General features: G+C 36.4%; 1 protein-coding gene and 2 pseudogenes across 5 annotated transcripts in view; 2 read left to right on the top strand and 1 right to left on the bottom strand.

Annotated features, from left to right (window-relative positions):
* Positions 1-23081, top strand: part of Erc1 (ELKS/RAB6-interacting/CAST family member 1) — a 522872-nt gene that overhangs the window by 6005 nt on the left and 493786 nt on the right. The gene's annotated exons all lie outside the window — the stretch shown is intronic.
* LOC113198304 (vesicle-trafficking protein SEC22b pseudogene) lies at positions 13892-14701 on the bottom strand (annotated as a pseudogene).
* LOC113198289 (NADH dehydrogenase [ubiquinone] 1 beta subcomplex subunit 9 pseudogene) lies at positions 17048-17432 on the top strand (annotated as a pseudogene).

The raw sequence follows: 23081 nt of genomic DNA, 5'->3' as shown, positions 1-23081 counted from the left end.
ATTGGCTTACTTCACTTAGCCATGATTTTATTCTCTCTTAATGCTGAGTAATATTCTATTGTGTATATATACCAAAGTTTCCCTATCCATTCATCTACTGAAGAGCATCTGGGTTGATTCCACAATTTAGCAGTTGTGAATCGTGCTGCTGTGAACATTGATGTGGCTGTGTCCCTGTAGTATGCTGTTTTTAAGTCCTTTGAGTATAAACCAAGGAGTTGGGATAACTGGGTCAAATGGTGGTTCCATTCCAAGTTTTCCAGGGACCCATACTGCTTCTTAGAAAGAATTTTCTACATTTGTTGTATATCTCTATTTCTTCACCTTTGATTTTTTTTTCTCAGCCTATTTCTGTTTTATGTTTGCTTCCACTAGTAGCCAATGAAAATATGAAATTTGAACATCACCAGAGGCTATTTTTCTGTGTCCTATTATTTACCCTCTTAGCAGTCATGCTAGTTTTCTATTGGTACCTAACATATGATCCCCAAACTTAACAATAACAGAACATTTATAGTTTCATAGTATCTATGGATCAGGAATTTGGATGTGGTTTGTACCTATGATTCAGGGTCTCTCATCAGGCTGGAGAGGTGTTGACTAAGGCCTCAGTCATCTTAGAGCTAACTCCACTGAGGGAGGCTCTACTTCCAGGTTCACTCATGTGGCTACTGGAAGCCTTAAGTGTTTGTGGGATATTTACTGGAGAAATGAGTTCTTTGCTGTTTTAGTCTTTGCATAGGATTACTACAACATGGCACCTTGCTTCTCCTATATCAAGACCTTTGTGGGGAAAGAGGAGAGAGGACATATTAGCCAGAGTCTTTTTGTAACCTAATCTTGGAAGTGATGTGCTATCACTGTTGCTTCATCGTGTTCATTACAAGAATGTCATTAGATCCAACACATTGAAGGTGGAATTTCACAATGACGTGAACACTGTGAAGCAGAGATCATTCAGAGCCATTTTCCAGACTGCCTACCACAGCAGCTTTTGACAGTTTATTTTTCCTTCCTTTTTAAAGCTCTCCTCTCCTCTCCTCTCCTCTCCTCTCCTCTCCTCTCCTCTCCTCTCCTCTCCCCTCCCCTCCCCTCCCCTCCCCTCCCCTCCCCTCCCCTCCCCTCCCCTCCCCTCCCCTCCCCTCCCCTCCCCTCCCCTCCCCTCCCCTCCCCTCCCCTCTCGTCTCCTCCTTTCGATTGAACCCAGGGCCTTGTGCATGTGAGGCAAGCACTCTACCAACTGAACTATATCCCCAGCCCTTTAAAGCTCTCTTTTCTCTTGGGGGTCTTAAGAGTATGCTTCTGTTTCTCTTGCTGGTTCCTGGACTCTCTTTCTCAAAAACCTTTGACTCTTTCTCTACCTGTTCATTAAATGTTTGAATTTTGGGGGGTCATATCATCCCCTCCTCATTTTTCTTTATCTGCTAAGTGTTTGTTTTTCTGTCTTCTGCTTATACCTCTTTCCTGAATTTAAGGACCAATATATCCAGCTTGCTTTTTAGTATTTCCATTTGGATGTTCCTTAAGCTTAATACATCCAGAAGTGAATGTATGCTCTTCCTTTGGTGTTTCTTAATTCATTCAGTGACATCATAGTTTGCTCAAGCCAGAAATAAAGGGGGATGGTCTTTTGATTTTCCCTCTCCACCACTTTCCATTTTACTATTCCTTGATGGTGTGAATATTTTTTTGTGAGGTATTGCATCCTATGCTGGGTTCCAAGCATTGAATGAGTGTTTGCTAGGTGTTTTGATGATTCTTTTCAGTCTGTGTTCATAGATTTTGTTTAGGAGTCACATGATCAATCCTCTGCTTCAGAAGGGGGTAGCAACTATTGAAGGGTCATTTTTATTGGTTCTCTAAAGAAGGAAAGTAAGCTACTATGTTTCTTTTGGTACTGGGGATTGCAGTACCTGAGGCTGGCTATATCACTCAAAATATTTTTTTATTTTGAGACAGGGTATTGGTAAGGTAAGTTGCTGAGGCTGACCTTGAACTTGTCCTCCTCCCTCAGCCTCCTGAATTGTTGGGATTACAGACATCACCATTGGGCCCATTTTTTTTTTTTCTGATTGTACTGAGAATTGAACCTTGGGCCTTGGGCATACTAGTTAAATGCTCTACCACTGAGCCATATCACCAGACTTTTTTCATTTTATTTTGGGATGAGGTTTCCCTGAATTATTGAGACTGTCCTTGAACTTGATGTTCTTTACCCTTAGCATCTTGGGTATCTTACATTACAGGTGCCAGATATATTATGTGATGAATGGACAATTTCATCAGATCACTGCTTTATTATATTATTATTATTACTATTATTTTTACTAATTATGACGTAGTATTAAATATGTAAGAGTTACTTGAACACAATACTGGGACAGTGGAGCTGATAGTCTAGACAGCCACTGAGTGATAATGGATGGGTTGCATATACTGCTTAGATTCATTGGACAAAAAACCTGGTCTCTTGATTTTTGGGAAAACCTCTTTTGGGAAATGCTTATTCAGACTTCTTCTTCAGTTTTCTGTTTGTCTTTCTATTTAATTTTTAGGAGTTTTCTTATGTTTTGGATATAAGCCCTTGGATTACTTGTGTTGCAAATATTCATTCTGTAGTTTTCCATTTTGGTTCTCTCTCTTTTTTAAAAATATTTTTTTTACTTGTCAATGGACCTTTTATTTTTTATTTATTGATGCGTGGTGCTGAGAATCGAATCCAGTGCCTCCCACATGCTAGGCAAGCGCTCTGCCACTGAGCCATAACTCCAGCCCCTATTTTGGTTCTCTTTAATGGTATTTTTGAAATACAAGAGATTTGAATTTTCATGTAGTCCAAATAATTTGAACCTTTTTGGTTAGTGCTTTAATGTCCTGTTTAAGAAATCTTTTTTTTTTTTTTTTCTTTTTGGACCAGGGATTGAACCCAGGGGTGCTTAATCACTGAGCCACATCACCAGCCCATTTTTTTTTCTATTTTATTTAGAGATAGGGTCTCGCTGAGGTACTTTGCACCTCACTAAATTCCTGAGGCTAGCTTTGAACTCAAAATCCTCCTGCCTCAGCCTCCTGAGCCACTCACTGGGATTACAGACATGCACTGCGCCCGCCTCTGTTTAGGTAATCTTTCTTGCTGGATGCAGTATCACAAACCTGTAATCTTTTTTTTAATATATATATTTAGTTATAGATGGATGCAATATCTTTATTTCGTTTATTCATTTTTTAAAATGTGGTGCTGAGGATCGAACCCAGTGCCTCACATGTGTGAGGCAAGCGCTATGCTACTGAGCCACAACTCCAGCTCCACACCTGTAATCTTTGCAGTCTTGACTTCTAACCCATCCTGTGGCCAGCTTTGGCAACTTAGTGAGACCCTCAGTAACTTCATAAGATGCTATCTTAAAATAGAAGAACTAGGGAAGTAGCTCAATGGTAATGCACCTTAGGTTAAATCTTCAGTACCAAACCAAACACCACCACCAGCAACAAAAACCACATCTTTCTCTACAATCATGATGTTTTTCTCTTTAATAATTTTGTGGCGTGTCTTTGTTATGCCTTTATGTGGACTGCTATAACTGACTTTTGTGTATGCTCTGATGTAGAAGTTGAGGTTAAAATTTTCCCCTTCTGGTTGACTGATTTAGCACCATTTATTGACAATTCCTTTTTTTCCCTACTGCTTTGTAATAAATCAGATTCTCTCCTCTGTTACATTGTTTTCTGTTTCTTGGCTAGTGCCATACCTTCTTAGTTACTGTAGTATTATAGAATGTTTTACTATCTGTAGAGGAAGCCCTCTCATGTTTTTTAAGAATGTCTGCTTGATGTTCAGTATCTGTCAGTGACTAATGTCAGTAATTAAAGACAGCATGGAATTGGCACAGGAAGAGATAGGTAAAAACATAAACCCAGACAAAAGTAACCAAATAATTTAGTGAGGGAAAGACAGTCTTTTCAAGAAAAGTACTGTACAAAAACATGAATCTCAACCTTTACCTCATAGAATTAAATTATTAAATTATTAAAATTATTAAAAATTTTACCTTGAGGTAATTGAGAGAATCTTCCTTTTGTCCTTCTTGCCTTGAGTTGGGGTCTTGGTACATTGCCTAGGCTGATCTTGAAATTGTGGGCTGTATGATCCTTCTGCCATAGTCTCCTTAGTACTTGGGAGTGCAGGTGTGCACTACCCTATCTCGATAGGATTTCTTAGATATGGATACCAAAAGTGTATTTCATAAAGAAAGAAAGAAAGAAAAGGGAATAATTTGATCTTTATCAAAATTAAAAGAGATCATTAAGAAAATAAAAAGACAAACCACAGAATGAGAAAATACTTGCAAATCATGTAGTTGAATAATGGACTTGCATCTAGAAGTCTTACTTCTGAATACTAAGACAAATAACTCTCCCTGAAAAATGGACAAAAAATTTGAATAGACACTTCACTGACTTAGTAATAAACACTTCAGATCAATGCTTACCATCATTAGATATGAGCTACCACAAGAAGATACAACTGGACACCCACAAAGAATGGCTGAAATCAAAAGATCATCTCTGAGATAGAGTTGGCCAGGATATACAGAAACTGGTATTCTGAAATAATTTGGTGCTAGGGATGGAATCCAGGGCCACACATGTGCTAGGCCAGTGCTCTAATACTTTCTTTTTCTAAATTATTTAAAATTATTATTTTTTTTTATTTTTTGGTACCGGGAATTGAACTTGGTTCGGGTATTTTACCACTGAGCTACTTCCTCAGTCCTTTTAATTTTTTTATTTTGAGACAGGCTCCTGCTAAATTGCTGAAACTGACCTTGAATTTGAGTGCTCTTGTCTCAGGCTTCTGAATTGCTGGGATTATAGGTGTGTGCCACTGTGACCATCTGTTAATTTTGATATAGCATCTTACTACATTGCCTAGGCTGGACTTAAATTTGTAATCCTCCTGCTTCAGGCTCTCATGTAGGTGGGATTATAGGCATGTGCCAGGATTCCCGACTTTTTCTGATAATGTTTAATTTTGATAGAGCAGCAATTTTTATGTGTTTTTTTTGAAAATGGGCAGAAATTATTTCTGATGTTTAAAGTCATAATTCCAATAAAGTACAAATATAACAGTGTTACATTTCCATATTATAAGTATGTATCTGTATACTGTATTTTGTTTTAATTTTTGCAGTAAGTGGGGATTGAATCCAAGGCCTTGCACATGCTAGACAGGTGCTCTACCACTAAGTCACATCCTCATGCCTGTATTGATTGAGTGGTGTTAGGGCTTGAACTCAGGACCTCACACGTGCTAAGTGAGTGCTCTGCCACTCAGCAATACCCACAGCCCCTTGTACTATATTTTAAGTTACATAGCAGGATCTTTGAAGAGTTGAAAATTAGGGATTGATTTGTAGCCTACTCACATTAAAATTATTTTAAATTGTTTAGAAAAAATATCTGTTTTATAAAATTTTAATTTTTGTCTTTTACAAAATTTTATAGTTATTCTAGAATACACATCTAAGCCAGGAATGGTGTTTGTGTGCTTATAGTTGTAGCTATTTAGGAGACTGAGACTGGAGAATTGCTTGATCCCAGGAGTTTGAGACAGCCTGGGCAACATAGTGAGATCCTGCTTAATACTTCATTTGTGTACTCTTGACTGTATTGTGGCAACATAATGTTTGAGACACTTGTCTCTGCCCTGAGGATGCTGGTGATGGGAGGGAGACATGCAATTATAATAGCATGTAATAAGTGTTAATGATATGGACAAGAAGAGGAAGGTGGAAGGCATGGGAAAGATGAGGTTTGAGATTGGATTTGATGATGAAGGACTTTGTAAACCATGTTAGGATTGAAATTTTACCTTGAGGTAATAGCAAGACTGGAGATTTTTTTTTTTTTGGGGTGGGGGGAAGGGGGAAAGTACTCAGAGCCACATCCCCAGCCCTATTTTTTGTCTTTTATTTAGACACAGAGTATCACTAGGTTGCTTAGAGCCTTGCATTGCTGAGGCTGGCTTTGAACTTAAGATCCTCTTGCCTCAGGCTCCTGAGCCGGTGGGATTATAGGTGTGTGCCACTGCACCCACCGACTTTGGAGATTTGTGGGTAAAGGAAATAACAGGTTTATATTTGCTTTTTACAAAGAGTAGATAGGAGAAGTCTAAGTGAGGAGGTCAAGTCGGAGACTGTGGCTTTACTCCTGGTAAAGAATGAAAACTGAAGCAGTAACAGTGGAGATAGAGAAGCATACAAAATTGAAAGATTTAAGAAACACAGAACTGTGTAATTCATTATTGTGTGTGTGTGTGTAGACTTGGAGCACCTAGGCAAAGAACAGTACTGATAACTATAGTAGCCATATGACTGTTTAATTGTTAAATCTAACTAATTAAGTGAAATAAGATATAAAATTCAGGTCTTCAGTTGGACTAGCCACACAAATATTGAATGACATATGTATTAAATAATTATTTAAAAAATTAAATAATTTCCAGAGTTCTACAAAATCATATTTTAGTGTATCCAGAGAGATTTAAGCAGAAAAATGTATCTGGTTATATATGCTTAATAGCCAGATGGGACATGTGGCTTCTTTTTTTGACAGTCAGAAATAGAAGATTTCTGTTGTCATAGAAAGTTCTGCTGGACTGTACTGGTCTAGTTTTTGGTATCTACTTCCTTTTTCTCAGAGAAAAGTCAAGAGTAACAGATTATATTCTCCAGTCTCCTGAGCACTGTGACTCCACAACATTTGGTTGTAATATATGGTTAATCACAGATTCTGTTAGACAGTGTCATCATCATCATCACTAAATCATCATCACATGTAGAACTTTTTCCTTAATCAGAGAAGGTTCTATTGGACAGTTCTGAGTGAGATAGTGATGTTTTTCATTGAGCTATCCATGACAGTAGTGGTAGGGTAATAGCAGTCTGTACAAAGTACTCTCCAATAGGAATATGAATCACATATGTAATTAAAAAAATTTATATTTTGAATCTAAGTCAGACTGGTCATGAACTCCTTGCCTAATCGGATTCTCCTGCCTCAGCCTCCTTAGTAGCTGGGACTGCAGGTGTATACCTTCATGACTGGCTTTAATTAAAAAAAATTAAAGAATTAAACAATTAGAGTTTTAAACTTTATAGTTATTTTACTTAACCTACTATATTCAAAATCCATTTCAAGATATTGAAAGATATATTAAAATTTAGTGAGCTATACACATTATTTCTTCATATTGGGTCTTTGAAATCAATTGTGAACTTACACAACATAAATTCAAATTCTAAGTTTTTATCAGAAATATCCTATCTGTATTTAGATCTGTAAATAATGAAATTTACAGTTGAAAAAGTGATTCACATACCACCTCTAATCATGCTTAAAATTTTTCCAATAACTGAGCTGAATTTCAGTTTTTTAAATTTAAGTTTTAATTATAATTAAATAGAAGAAAAAATTTCATTAATTCATTTGTTGGTCTCACTAGCTGTGTTTCAAGTACTTAGAAGCTGCATATGGCGAGTGGCTACTGTTTTTGTGCAGCCCAGGAATAACAGTGCATTCATTCGATGGTTGGAAGTTCAGGCTTAGAGCTCAAAAAGGTACTGAAACAGATTAGCAGATTATGAAACAGATTATGGGAGAAGGACTTTGAGGAACATGAGTTTGGAACATGTGATTTGGAACAAACTAATTTTAACCTCTCTGACCCATTTAAAAAAGATCTATAAATGCATCTTGGTGAGAGTAAAATAGTAGATGAATATGCAGTATATTGTTTTAGCTACAAATATGACTTTGTAGTTAGATAAATACGTGATCTTAGGTATCTTACTGATCCTTTCTGACTTGTAGTTTTCTTATCTATAAATGGGATAATAACATTTATCTTAAAAGGTTGTGGAAATGGCTAAATGAACTATTCTGGCAAGTATTGACTGCATTTAATACATACTATATTCATTTCAAGTTTGCCCTTTCTTTTTAAAATGAATTATCTAGTTTTTTTAATATACCTTTACTTTATTTATTTGTTTTCATGTAGTGCTGAGGATTGAACCTAGTGCCTCACACGTGTGAGGTATGTACTCTACTGCTGAGCCACAACCCCAGCTCCTTGCCCTTTCTTTTTTGTGGAATTTATCATCAACTTAATAAATCATTCTTTTTAGGAAAGAAGGAAACTTACATTAGTTATACATATTAATTATAAACTGAACACCACTTTCAGGTACTTTAAAATATGAAAAAAACATGTATTTTAAAATAGAAAATATTGTAATATTGAGAAGTTCTTACTATGAATCAGCTACTATGTTAAAGACTTTATATGATGATGTAAAAGGCTTTTAAAAAATGTGCAGTGTAACATTTCTGTTGTGATGTTTCACTTAAGTAGACCTTTAATAGAAAATCTGTTTTAATTTTGGAAACTTTGAAACATGCAGCTCCTGTTCTTAGTTATTCCAGGAAGCACTGCATTCTGTTTGAATATCTTTGGGTATTCTTACATTTGTGATTTCATGGTACTTTGGGCTAAAGCTATAGAATTAAAAATTCTGTAATTTTTAATTTATATGTATACATATAAAGAATTATTCTTTAAAAATATTCATTGGTAGAGTTTATTGAGATGATTCCACAGAAGAGAAAATGGACTCTTCCTAGTTGAGGAGAAAGGAATTGTGACTTTTAATGGCTCTGCAAATCCCTTTTCCAAGGTCTTTTCAAGTCCCACCTTATGCTTTGTAACTGACAGTGTGCCATTCAACCACTGCCTTGAAAAGATCACCACTTGCATTGTATACATAGCTTGTTCTAGGGAATCTTACTACTTTCTTCACAGTGTTTTCTAATATATCCATTCATGTTTGAAATAATATTAGGTATTTTGCATCTGTATTGGAAATAATGAAATTTATGATATGTTTAGGGCCAACAGGTAGTTCTGATATTATGTGATAATGCTCTTTGGTGGTGGTAGCTGAAAGTGTTGTGTGGGGAGTGATTTTTGAGACCAGGTACAAAAAGAGGAAATGCTTAGCTTGGATTACAATGGCTTTTTCCTTTTGTTTCTGTTTAAATCTTTTAATCTTTTTCCTTTTTAAAATAGCAATATATACCTACTTGGCATACTTGGAAAACTATTAGGAAAGTAAACATTTTCTCCCATTGTTTAACTATGTTTAAATATGGATATTTGCAAATTTGGGATTATTTTGCTTGTTAAAATTATATCCTTTTTCATTTTCTGAATTATAAATATTTTTTCATCTTAGATATTTTTTCCTTGGTACCATGGATTGAACCCAGCAGTGCTTTACCACTGATCCGCATCCCTAACCGTTTTTTATTATTTATTTATTTTTAAAATATTTTTTAAATTTGTAGTTGGACACAATACCTTTATTTTATTTATTTATTTTTATGTGGTTCTCAGGATCAAACCTGGCGCTTCCCTCGCATGTGCTAGGCAAGCGCTCTATGGCCAAGCCGCAACTCTAGCCCCTTATTTTTTTTTTTCCATCTTTTTAAAATTTTTATTATTTAGTTGTTAGCCCCTTATTTTTTATTTTGAGACAAAGTCTCCCTATTGAATTTGTGATTGTATTATTTTGACCTAACCACATCTCTGGAATTATAGATGTGTGCCCCCATGCCTGGCTCATGTCAGCTATTTTTTGTAAATTTATTTTTTGTAGGCTGCATGCTACTTTTAAACATTTCACTTTTAAAACATTTCCTAAAGAGATGAGTACCAATAAAGCTGGTATGTTTTTACTTGATGAAGTTTTTTCTGCATTTTTCTCTTCATGGAATTAATTTCTGAGTCGGGAGAGATGAAAAACCTATCCCTTCCTCCCTCCATATATGTCATTGAATCTAGTGGCTTCTACCGCTGAGCCACTTCCTCTAAATATATTTTATTTAGAGACCTGGTCTCCTTAAGTTGTTGAGGCTGACCTTGACCTTGACTTTGACCTTGAACTTGCCCTCGAACTTGCCCTCTTCAGCCTCAGGAGCAGCTAGGATTACAAGTTTATATCAACCATGCTGCCTGAAAAGATATGAATATCCTTAAGAGCCTTAACTCATTTTCAAATTTTTTGCCTTCCAAATACTTTTAGGAAAGAAAAAGTTCTCTGATACCTATAATTTTTTGTACTTTTAAAAATTATGAAATGTTTCCTACTTGCAAAAGAAGAATTATATAATTTGTAACAGTGTACTTATTGCCTACCTTAAAAAATAAAATATTACAGAATTAGAACTTCTTTTTATAGCTTTCTCATTATAAGTTTCTTTATTTATGACAAATGATGTCAGTTTTAAACCTTAACCAATGATAAAGGTGGATGTTGAAGATCTTTTAGTCCAGAATTTTTGAATTTCTCAGTTGTAGGAAGGTGATATGATGCATATTACTATCTATTACCTAACTTTTTAAGGAGTTTCAGGAGATACTTCCTAATTCCTTCATCAGATACTTTGGTATTTTTGTATTGGTTCAGTTCTGGTTTTTCCTCCACATTAGTTACAAAATTTTGGATTTTCATGTTTTTGGAATTCGGGTTTGTGAATAATATTTATGAACAAGTGCATAATATAGTTTTTAAGATCAGGGTCTCACTGTATTGCTTCGGCAGGTCTGGAACTGCTGTGCTCAAGTGATCTTAACTTAGCCTCCCTGGTAGCTGGGACTATAGGCATGTAGTTCCATACCTGGCTGATATTTGTGGTAAAATTTGTTGAACTTTTGTTGAATTGATCATAATTTAGGATGAGATGTGGTATAAATGCAAGTTGATGAACATTACCATTTGATATTTTAGGATTTTAAAAACCCAGGATTTTAGCTGGGCATGGTGGCAAATGCCTGTAATTCCAGCCTTTCAGGATGCTGAGGCAGAGGATTGCAAGTTCAAAGCCAGCTTCAGCAACTCAGTGAGGCCCTAAGCAACTCACTGAAATCCCGTCTCTAAATAAAATATCAAAAGGGCTGGTGAATGTGGCTCAATGGTTAAGTACCCCTGGGTTTAATCCCTGGTGTCAAAACAAAACAAAACACTCCACAAAAACAAACAAACAAACAAAAAACAAAAAACACTCAGCAAAAAAACCCCAGGATGTTAATAATGGGTTATGGGTGAAGACTCTTGAACTAAGTGGCATAAAATTGTTGAGATAAGTAGAGAACAACTATGATTAGCAACCTTGTATTTACTTCTTTAAATGTCTTCTTGACCAGTATTTGTAATGGTGGGAACTTTGATGGAGCTTACAATTACCTTGATTAACTGATTGATAAGAATTATTAAAAACTGTAATTAACCTGATTGTAACTGAGTTACTCACCCTTCCATAAAAAGGGATGAAATGCTAATAGCATTAAGTGTTAAGGTTGTTCCTTTAAATTGATAATATCATTGTTGCTCCTAGCAATGGTTCTCTTTCAGATGAATATGCCACTGAGACAGTGTTTCTGTAGTTTTGCATGTCTAGTCAATATAGGGGAATCAGATTAAGATCATAGAATCAGATGCATGGTGTTAGCAAACTTCATATTATTAAATCATATCATGAGGGTAAAGAAGCAGAGACATCTGCTTTAAGTGAGTGCTGTGAGATCCTTATTTAAACCCTTAGTCTATATAGTGAGACTGTTTTCTTAAAAATATTTTTTAGTTGTAGGTGGGCACAATACCTTTATTTTTATTTATTTATTTTTTTATGTGGTGCTGAGGATCAAACCCAGGGCCTCGCACATGCTAGTCAAGTGCCACTGAGCCACAACCCCAGCCCCAGACTATTTTTTTTAATGTGAAAGTAATACATGCTCATTGTTAAAGAAAAAAAAAAAAAAGAAAAGAAAACAATGCATATAGAACCAGGTGTAATCAGTGACTTGGGAGGCTAAGGCAGGAGGATTCCAAGGTCAAAGCCAGACCCTATCTCCAAATAAATAAAAAGGACTGGGGATGTGGCCCAGTGGTTTTGCTCCCTGGGTTCAATCCCTGATACCAAAAATAAACAAAACCCCTAAAACATATAGGCAAGGGAAAAAGTGTCTATCTGGGCTTTGTGAAGTTAGGAATGTAGCTGAATGGTAGAGTGCTTGCCTAGCATCCATAAGATCATTGGTTCTATCCCCAGCACCTAAGGAGGGGAACAAAAAAATAAAAGAAATAGCTTGTTGGGGCTGGGATTGTGGTTTAGCGGTAGAGCACTTGCCTAGCATGTGCGAGGCCCTGGATTCGATCCTCAGCACCAAGTTAAAAAAAATAAATAAATAAAATAAAAGATACTGTGTCCAACTACAACTAAAAAAAAAAAAAAAATCATTTAAAAAAAAAAGAAATAGCTTGTTACCATCTAAACTTTCTGGTATGTACACAGACACTTATGTTTATCCTTTTTGTATTCAAACGATTGTATTATTCTGTAACATTTTCTTTTCTATCTCACATTGTATTCTAATTGTCTTGGCATGTCAAGATACACTTATTTGAAAATTTCATTAATTGTATTTTAGATTTGGAGATAACATAATTTGTTTAACCTATCCCTTGTTGGAAATATAAGTTTTTTTTTTTTTTAAGTTTTTATTTCGACACAGGGTCTTGCTAAGTTGCTTAGGGTGTCTCTAAATTGGTGAGGCTGGCTTTGAACTTACATTCCTCCTGTCTCAGCCTCCTGAGTTGCTGGGATTACAGGTGTGCATCACCTTGCTTGACTGTTCTCTCTTCTTGATGGTACAAACAATACAATAATTGAACATCCTGCACATATATTCTTAAACCTGTGAAAATATCTTATGGAGAATATTTTATTTATTTATTTATTTAAAATTATAGTTACTTTTATTGGTTAATAGAAGTCATTATAAATGAATTTTCTATCTTTAGAGCATTCTTGAATACTTTGCATAAACTGAAACAGGAATGAAGTGCTTTCAGATTTGCTTAGATAAATGTAGCAGTATGATTAGTTCATCTGCAGAGATTTCAAATTTAATTAACTATATAGCCAAACAGTTTCCACTTTGAAATGTGACAATATCCTGAAAGGATGTTCATGGGACATGAAACTAATGGATAAAGGGGAATTTTTAAAATGTTAGCAGGAAAAAAAAAAGAGTAGGGAAAACTATAATGTAAGTAAGGGGCAAGACAAAGCTGTAGTACTGAGCTGGGCCTTCTCTTTAAGCCAGGGGCCTCTAGCAATCCTATGCTATACCTGCTTTTATAATAATATAAACAAAAAGCTGAGAAATAAAATTAATAATGTACCAAACTAAGTCTTTTGTTTAAAGAGTAAATAAGAGAAAAATTTTAGCTTCTTAATCAAGGAGTGCTTTATAATTTCAAGGCATCTTAATATAATTCATTTAACCCTACAGCAATTGTGCAACAAGCAAAATATCATAAAAGGAAAACAACAAAGGTTAATTCCTATAGGGGCCAACAGACAGGATTGGTGCAGCACAGTAATTAACCTTCACATACTTGGAGTCTTGTTTGAAAGGCAGAAAAAACTCAGATTACTGAAAAATCACAAATGTCACCAAAAAAAGGAATGTTGATTAAAGTCAAAAGAACTTCCCAAAGGGTTGCCTTCTTTGAAGGAATTTCAGAATATTGCTAGCACAGATTGGCTACCTTAAATTTCACTAATGGCTCCATTGAGAATGAGAATGCCCAGTCAGTGCTGTTAAAAATGTACTGGGAGGGGAAAAACAAAATAAAACAATCTACTGTTCCCTAACATATATGGCTTAGCACCCAGAGAAAGCCTCTGCCCCCAAAAGAGACTTTCCACAAAGGGTTAAGCTTCATTAAATGAAGCTTACTCTTTCATTTTCAGGATGTCTTTTCTTGCAAGGTCTTTAGAGGCAGAAGTTCCACTTGGATTCTAATACACATTTCTGTGAGCTCAGCTTCCTGAAAACTTACACCTGCCAGGTTCTAGGTTCTCCCTTATCAATGACTGGATTCACTACTTCACAGCCACCAGAATCGCACATACACTATTAACATGATGAAAAATACAGCTACTGCTTCAAGTTTGGCATAAGTGGAACACATGTTCAAGTACTTCGCATCCTGGTGGTATTTCTTGGACAGACTGGACAAATTGTTGGCCTTTGAATCCAATGCTGAGAGTGCTTCTCCTCGTTGTAACACTTTTTCAATATTGGCCACCATGATTCTCTGCACATCTTGCAATTCAGTGTTGATAGAGCCTAGGTTTCTCCGAGCATGACTGTCAATGTACAGCTTCTTGGTTTTCTGAATGAAGGTATCAAACTCAATAAAGGAGTAAGGTCTAGACACAGTAGGCACCTTTTTCTCATGCTGTTCATCAAATTCTGAGTGCAAATCTTCTAGGTAGGCAAAAGCCAACTTCTTAGGGAAGGCAGCTTCACACAAAACCAGATAACACACTCCCTGCTCAATAATGTGGTGAAAAGTCATTGCTCCTGCTTCCAAGGTACACCTGGTAGGGGAGTGTTCATTCAACTTTTAAAAGAGTTGCTTAGCCTGGCTCTGATACTGTTGAAGGTCCCGGCCAGACTGTTCGTCCTCCTGCATGGAGGCGGCCAGCGGAAGCCCGTCTGCCACTCGGGCGATCATAGTCAGTAACACCATTTTCGCTGGCTTTAGGGACCCAACACTGGCCCAGGGCGTCGTCCTCACTTCCTCTGCGCAGCAGCAGTCACACCTCTACCTCAGTTCCCTAAGAGACAACTGCTTGCGTCTCCGCTTCCCGCTGAGGTCTTATGGAGAATATTTTAAAAAGTAAAACTTGTAGTTCTAATAGTATGCACATTTCAAATATTGATAAGATAATGCCAGATTGTACTTAAAAGGGATTTGTAAATTTTGGTCTATTGTTAATATTTTCATAGAGAGCTTAAGATAGCAGCATATTTCTTGCCCCTAGTAATATTACTGGCCCTTGGAGAAAATGAGCAGAATCTTTTTTTATTTTGACTAATTCTTTTTTTTTTTTTTTAAATAAGCTTGCTTGCTTATTTATTTATTTAATTTATTTATTTAATGTGGTGCTGAGAATGGAACCCAGTGCCTCACACCTGCTAGGCAAGTGTTCTACCACTGAGCCAGAACCCCAGCCAGAGCAGAATCTTTAAAAATGTTTAAAAACAATATTTAGTTAAACTCATTTTCTGATAATACATGCTAATTGCAGTAGGTTGGACTAGTAACTTTGAGATTTAGGTCAGAATTTTACCTATGGTACTTTAAATAGCTAATGAGTAGTGTATTATATTTTCTGGTTCAACTTATGAATATCTCATAGCTCATCCATATCAGCCTATTCAGTTGTAATTAACTTGGAATAGGTTACTAGGTTACTGGTAAAGAATTTTCTAGTTTGTCTTATGAATATGTGGTGTTCTTTTGGAGATCCAGGTCATTGAGAGCTAATATTATCCTTCTTTCTCATCTCTGAGGAACAAGTGAGAGACTGCTGTCTGCAGTTTCATATTATGCTTGTAGCTATTTGTGGGGAGAGTGAGAATTAAAGGCTACATACAATCATTGTGTGTAGAAGTATTTTTATTTTTAGACCCTTGAGTATATTCTAGGATTTGGAGTGGGTGTAGAGGGGCTAGGCTGGGGAAAATGTTCTCTGTTAGTATGTGCTTAACTGTTTAATCAATGCTTTTCTTGAAGGGAAAAATGATAGTGGAAATTTTGAGCATTCTTTTTGTATTTTTCATGACCTACCTGATAAATTTGGTAGTGAAGTTTTAGTGACCAGGTCTGAATTCAGTTTTGTTGTTTTTCTATTTTAAGAATTCATTGAGGGCTGTAGTTCAGTGGTAGAGTGCTTGCCTAGCATGTGTGAGGCCCTGGGTTGGATCCTCAGCACCATGTAAAAATCATTAAAATAAAGGTATTATGTCCAACTACAACTAAAGAATAAATATTAAAAAAAGAATTCATTGAGAGTACATAAGGAATATGAAAAGTAGGATTTAGGATATTAAGAAAACACTCTAGATGGGGAAATAATTGATCTCTTCACAACTATTCCTCTTACACTTTCCACACTGAAGACCACATACTATTTGATTCCATTTACTTGAAATGTTCAGAATAGGCCCTGCTGTAGATCTAGGAAATAGATTATTAGTTGCCAGGGCCTGAGGACTTGAAATTGGTGTTTATGGATTTGCGGGGTCTTTTTTATCAATGATATTAATATTTATTTTTTATAGTACTGGGGATTGAATCCAAGATTGGTCTGCTACTGAACTATACTCCTTAGGACTGCCCCTCCACCCTTTTTTAAAAATTTGAAACAAGTTCTTGCTAGGTTGCTGAGGCTGGCCTTGAATTTGCTGTCCTCTGCCTCAGCCTTCCAAGTCCCTGGGATTACAGGCATGTACCACCCCCGGCTTCAGTGAGATAAATATTCTGAAATTAGATAGTGGTGATGGTTGTGAATGTAGTTGGCTCTCTGTATCTGCAGGTTCTGCATTTGCAGATCTCAACCAACTGCTGATAAAAAATATTCAGAAAAACGTTATTTGTATTGAATATGTACTCACTTGTTTCATTATTTTCTAAATAACACAACTACCTCCATATTATTTATATTATATTAGGTATTATAAATGATTTAGAAATGATTTGAAGTATAATGCGAGGATGGGCATAGGTTACATTCAAGTATACCATTTTATAATGAGGGATTGGAGTATTATGGATTTTGGTATCCATGAGAGTTCTTAGAATCAGTCCCTTACAGATACTAAAAGCCACTGCATTGTATAAATTATAAAGTGAAATGGTGAATTTTGTGATATGACATGTAAAAAAAAATGCTGAAACAAAAATGAGAAGGCAGGCGGCTTCTAAAGGAGAGCAGGGCATCATGGTGTTCTTGTGCAGGGTGCCTTTCTGACCCACCAGCCAAAGATGTTGTGGCTTTATAAGGGGCTGCTGCGTTAGAGTCATGGTGTGTCCACAGGGACAAGTACTAGTACTTTGCTTGTATGATGAGAGGCTGGTTTGAAGAACATAGAGTGAATGCTACCCAGTGGTTGAGGGAGGCAGAAGAAGAAGAGGGAGGCACAGTCAGTACCCATATCCCTCACTCTCCTGGGGGCACCTCCTATGAGAGATATGAGTGCTACAAGATTCCAGAATAGTGCTTAAATCACTGGCATCTTTCTGAGAAGGCATTATATCCTGATTACTTTGCCAAGACAGTGCAGTGGAGAAAACTGAAAGGAAAGCTGGGGGAGAGAGGTTAAGCAGCTACAGGAGGAAACCCCACTTGATGGTCCTAAAACGGAAGCTTTGCCTCCTACCAGGAAAGAAGGTGATCTGTCCTCACTGTGGTAGCATATTGTGACAAGACCCCAGGAGTGGCCCATGTAGAGAGAGAAGAGAGATATAGACACCTCACTATTCATGCTTGCAAGTGAAATAAGTTATAGAACATACACGTGCCCTAGAAAAAATAAATATGGAAAAAAATGAAAAGGCATACAAAAACATATTGATTCTCACAGAGGTATGGTGGGGAAAAACAGAGCTTTAGAATAATGAAATTTTCTGTCTTTTTTGTTTTTTTAGAATTCGGGATTGAACCCAGTGGGTAACATGAGCTACACTTTTCAGTCCTTTTTAATTTTTGTTTTGAGACAGGATCTTGCTAAGTTGCTAAGTCTGGCCTTGAACTTGCCATCCTCCTGCCTCAGGTTCCTGAGTCACAGATTATAGGCATGTCCTGTGAATATGGAACTTTTATCAAACCAGCACTGATCCTCTAGGGTTTCCAATATGCCTCTGACTCTTAACTCCAGAATCTCTATATCATAGTGAATGGCTGTTATTGATTACACTGTGTTACATTCCTTAAATATGTTGGGCTTGTAAAATAAAATTGGGCATCATCAATAGATTGGGGATGTGGCTCAAGTGGTAGCGCGCTCGCCTGGCATGCGTGGGGCCCTGGGTTCGAACCTCAATACCACATAAAAATAAAAAATAAATATATTAAAAAAAAAAAGGAAAAGAAGACCATACAGTAAAGGAGGCCACTTAAAAGTTTTTTTTTAATAGTCTTGTCCAGACTGGATGAAGTTGTAGCTGAAGGTTTGGAAATGAATTATATATATTACAAAGATAAGAATTTATGGTACATAGTGATGGATTAATTAATGGAAGTTGAATGAAGGAGTCAAATGAATTTTGTTCAGCCAGGGAACATAGGAGAAACGATGTGTTTTAGAGAAAATATGTTTATTTAGAACTGATGAGTTGCCTGTGGATCATCTTGACAGCAATGTTTAGTATGTAGTAGGTCTGCAGTCCAAAAGAAAGGTCAGCAGTGGGAATATTGATTGAGAAAATTTAAACTAAATATCTATGTAAAATAAGTATTAATTGAAACAATAGTGGATGAGATTGCCCAGGAAAAATGAATAAAGAATGTGAAAACATGTTTGAAAATAGAGCTATTAGCTATACCAGTCATTTAAAAGTAGAGAAAGAGGGGGTGGGGATATGGCTCAAGGGGTAGTGCGCTCGCCTGGCATGCGTGCAGCCCGGGTTCGATCCTCAGCACCACATACAAACAAAGATGTTGTGTTCGCCGAAAACTAAAAAATAAATTAAAAAAATTCTCTCTCTCTCTTTAAAAAAATTATTAAAAGTAGAGAAAGAGGAGCCAATAAAATGTATGACAAAGGGATTGTCTTGGAGAGAGAGTAGAATCAGAAGAGTAGGATCAGAGACTTCATGTGAGAGTTTGAAGATAGAAGTGGTCAGTAGTATGAGATATAATAGAAGTAAAGAGAATTCATTACATTTGGCTACAAGGAAAATATCCTGGTTTTATTGTAGAAGTTGTACAATAAATGTTTTTAATATCTTGACCCTTATAGTACTTAGACCAGTATACAATTTGTTGGATATCTTTAATCTACCCATTCTTGAATAATTTTTTAATTTAGTCCTGATTATAAAAATAGTATGTTCTTACAAAGATAAATGTGTAGTTTCTGCAGGTATATGAGAAAGCAAAATCATTGTTAAAAATGTTACTATCTAGGTTGTGTAACCTGCCATAACATTTTTTTTTTTTTTTTTGTATTGGGGATTGAACCCAGGGGCACATAACCACTGAACCACATCCCCAGCCCTTTTTTGTATTTTATTTAGAGACAGTTTCAGTTGCTTAGGACCTCACTAAATTACTGAGTCTGGTTTTGAACTCACAATCCTCCTGCCTCCGCATCCTGAGCCACTGGGATTACAAGTGCATGTTTTTCTTTTTAATGTGGAGGGAATCTGTGTTTATAATTTTTTTCTGTTTTCTCTTTGAAATATTTTTCCACACATTGAGGATGACACCACATCATCATTTATATATTTATTCATTTTTTTGCTGCACTAAAGATTGAGCCCAGGAGCACTCTAAAGCCCTTTTTTTATTTTGAGGCATGGTTATGCTAAATTGCTTTGGCTGGCCTTGAACTTGTGATCCCCTTGTCTCAGCCTTCTGAATAGTTGTGATTACAGTCTGCACCACCCCTCCTGGATACATCATCATTTACAGTGAGATAATAAGTTAATTTCTTAGGGTACCTGTAACAAATTATGTCAAGTTCGTTCTCATAGTTCCAGAGCTAGAGGTCCGTGAGAGCCAAGATGTATTGGCCCATGCCTTTAATCCCAGGGGGGATTGAGGCAGCGAAGTGCTATCTCAGAAAAGGACTGGCAATGTAGTTTAGTTGTAGTGTGTCCCTGGGTTTAATCCCCAGTAGCCCCCCCCTCCACCCGCTGGAAAAAAAATGTCCTCAAAGCCTTGTTTTCTCCGAACATTCTGGAGAGAATTCTTTCTTTTTTCTTCCTGGCTTCTGGTGGCCCCTGGCAATTCTTGGCTTGCTTGGTTTGTTGCCACATTATTCTGATCTTGGCCTTCTTTCTAATGTGTATCTCTGTGCTTGAATCTCCTTTCTTTTCTTATATAAAGACATCATTCAGCTGTGCATTTTAGTGTGCACCTTTAATCTCAACAACTCGGGAGGCTGAGGCAGGAGGATTGTGAGTTCAAAGCCAGCCTCAGCAATTTAGTGAGGCACTTAGCAACTCAGCCAGACCCTGTCTCTAACCCCTGTCTCAGACCCTGGGGATGTGGCTAGGGTTAAGAATCCCTAGGTTCAATCCTCGGTCCAAAAAACAAACAAAAAATCAATCATTTAGGGTCTTTCTAATCTAAAACAAACCAGCATTTAGGGCCTTTCTAATGAAATTACCTTAACTTGGCTACATCTACAAAGACCCTGTTTTCTGAGGTTCTGGTTACACAATAATTTTTGAGGACCCATTACAGATTGTATCCCATATTGTAGCTTTGCCTTAACATGTATAGCCAATAATATACATAACCATTTAGATTGTAATTTTTCACATTATGAACATAATGGGGGAGGAGAGCCTTGGTGATCCAGCTGGGCTCCTTTTTGTACTACTTTGTCCCATTTTAACTGCGAATGGACATGTGCAGCAGTCCTGGCCTAAGATGAATATGATTCCGAGGGCTTATAGCCCTTAGGAGTGAAAGTTGAATCACAATATAAGGTAAGCCACCAAGACCTGCTGAGGTAAAAAATGAGGATGAGTGGAATTTAGAATAGTAGGGATGGGAGAAAATGAGCTCAGACCACCAGCAGCTGTAGTTTGTTCTAGTAACTTTTCTCTTCTCTGTTTCCTCTCAAAAAGAGAGCCCTGTGGGAATCAAGCAAAAGCTGCTTCTTGTGCCATTGTGGAGAAGGGATACAAGGGGTGGACTGTGGTGGCCGTGAAAATGTGCCAGTCTCCTTTTGTGGGGGACATGATTGACTTTCTCCACTGAATTGCCTTTGTATCTTTGTAGAGCAGTCCCATAATTCTATAGTCTGTTCCTGGAATCTTGTTATTTCAAGAAATTCTGTAGTTTGCTCTTTTTCATTCAGTTTTCCCACTTGTGTGAAAATATGTGTAAAATAAACACCTACAATTGTAATGACTAACACTTACTGAAAACCTACTAAGAACCCCAGGTATTTTATACTCACTCAGTGATTTGATCTTCTTAGCTCTTCTTGGAAAAAGATCTTATGTCCATTTCATTGATGAAGATGCTGAGGGTCTAAGAGTTTCATTTATTCATCCAAAGCTGTCCATTTAAATAGTCAAGCTGAATGAGCCTGCGCTTTTCCTGTTAGTCCTTGGATGTGTGACTTTCAGGAACACAGAACTGATTATTTCACAAAGCCCTTGTTACAGTGAAATGTACTGGAAGAGTATGTGTTGCATTTTTTGTTACTGCACATTTAGACTCTATAGGAAATAGTTCTGGACACGTTTTTGTTTTAATAGTTGAGTATAGTGTTTTTAATATGCTTTGATACTAGAGCAACAGTACTAAAGAGGATAATACAGAAACTATTCTGTCCATGTATCCTGAGCACTGTTGCTAATGAGAAGTACAATTGGAGATACCCAGATAGTGGGGTAGATGGTTCTGATTGTCAAATGAAGGGGTTAGGACTGGAAGTGTAAATTTGGAGTCATCATTATACAGTTTATATTTAAAGCTGGTAGGGGTAGGGAGAAGTGATCCCCTAAGGATGATATTTCAGAGATGAAGATGTAACTCTGGAGATCAGAAACAGTTAAAGCAGGAATGAACAAATAATGAGGAAGACAAGAAAAGGAGAGTGTGATAAAAGAAACCAAGTGGAGAGTGTGAAGCAGTTGAGAGATGGGAGACTATAAACAGAAGTTACAAAAACATCATAAAGGAAAATCAATTGTTATATAAGGTTTCTGAGGAAGGCTCAGCACATAGGCCCTGCAGTACCATGGAAAGACTAGCTCTTCTTTTATCAGAGTGGAGAAAACAAGTTAAGGATGCATGTTAATGTAAAAGAATGTATGTCAAGAGGACACCCAGAAAATTCCTTTTGATTTCTATATTTCCCTCTGGTGTAGAAGTTGAGGTGTATTAGTTTGGTAGGGCTATCATAAGAAAAATGGGTGGCTTACGCTAACTGCAATTTATTTTCTCACCATTCTGGAGTCTTTCATTCTGGGATCAAGGTATCAGCATGGCTGACTACTTCCAGAGGCTTCTGATTGCCTTGTAGATGGCCATTTTCCTCTGGTGTCTTCTCATGGTCTTTTCTGTCCCTTTTTATAAGGATACCAGTTGTACTGGATTAGGGCCTACCCCAATGACTTCATTTAACCTAAATTACCTTTTAAATTACCATCTCTCTGTAAATATAATCAACATTCTGAGGTTTGAAGCTTAAGACTTCAGTTTATGAACCTTAGGGGTGAGGAGCATAGTTCAGCCATTTGCTGAAAAAGTGACGAAATGTTATTTCATAAAATACCATAAGAAAAATTAAGAGATGAATATCTAGGTGAAAATATATTCAACATGCATGTAAGATCTGTAAACAGAATTTCTACATGGGAAACACCCCATGTGAAAGAGCTAAAGTTAGAAAGAAGGAAACATTTTGACATAATTAATCGTATTAATTGTTATTCTTTAGGTTTTTTACTTTCTGGTTCTTAAGAAAGCCTTATTCTAATTCAGCTTTACAAGGATATTGTCCTAAATTTTCTCCTAGTACTTTTCACAGACTAAAAAAATTGAGTATGCATGGAATTTATTTCATTATACTGTCAGAAGTAGGGTTCAGTTTATTTTCCGAATATATCACTTATTCAAACACTGTTTATTGAATGATTTGTCTTTTGTTCATTTTTTGAAATATTATGTTTAGTAAATATTAAAATCCCATATATTTAAAATCTAAATCCTATAATTTAGACTCTAGTCCTTGGATAGAACTATAATTTTAATTACTATAGCTATATAATAATATATTATTATAACATTAAAATATATTATTATAATATAACATTATTATAATAATATAAAAGCTTTTATAATTTAATTACTATAGCTTTTATAATTTTTTTGTGAGAAATCCTGGTGATCAGCTGTGTGTCTCTTGCCCA

This window comes from Urocitellus parryii, chromosome 5 (assembly GCF_045843805.1).
Source record: "Urocitellus parryii isolate mUroPar1 chromosome 5, mUroPar1.hap1, whole genome shotgun sequence".
NCBI lineage: Eukaryota > Metazoa > Chordata > Mammalia > Rodentia > Sciuridae > Urocitellus > Urocitellus parryii.
This window is presented reverse-complemented; position numbering and strand designations above follow the sequence as displayed.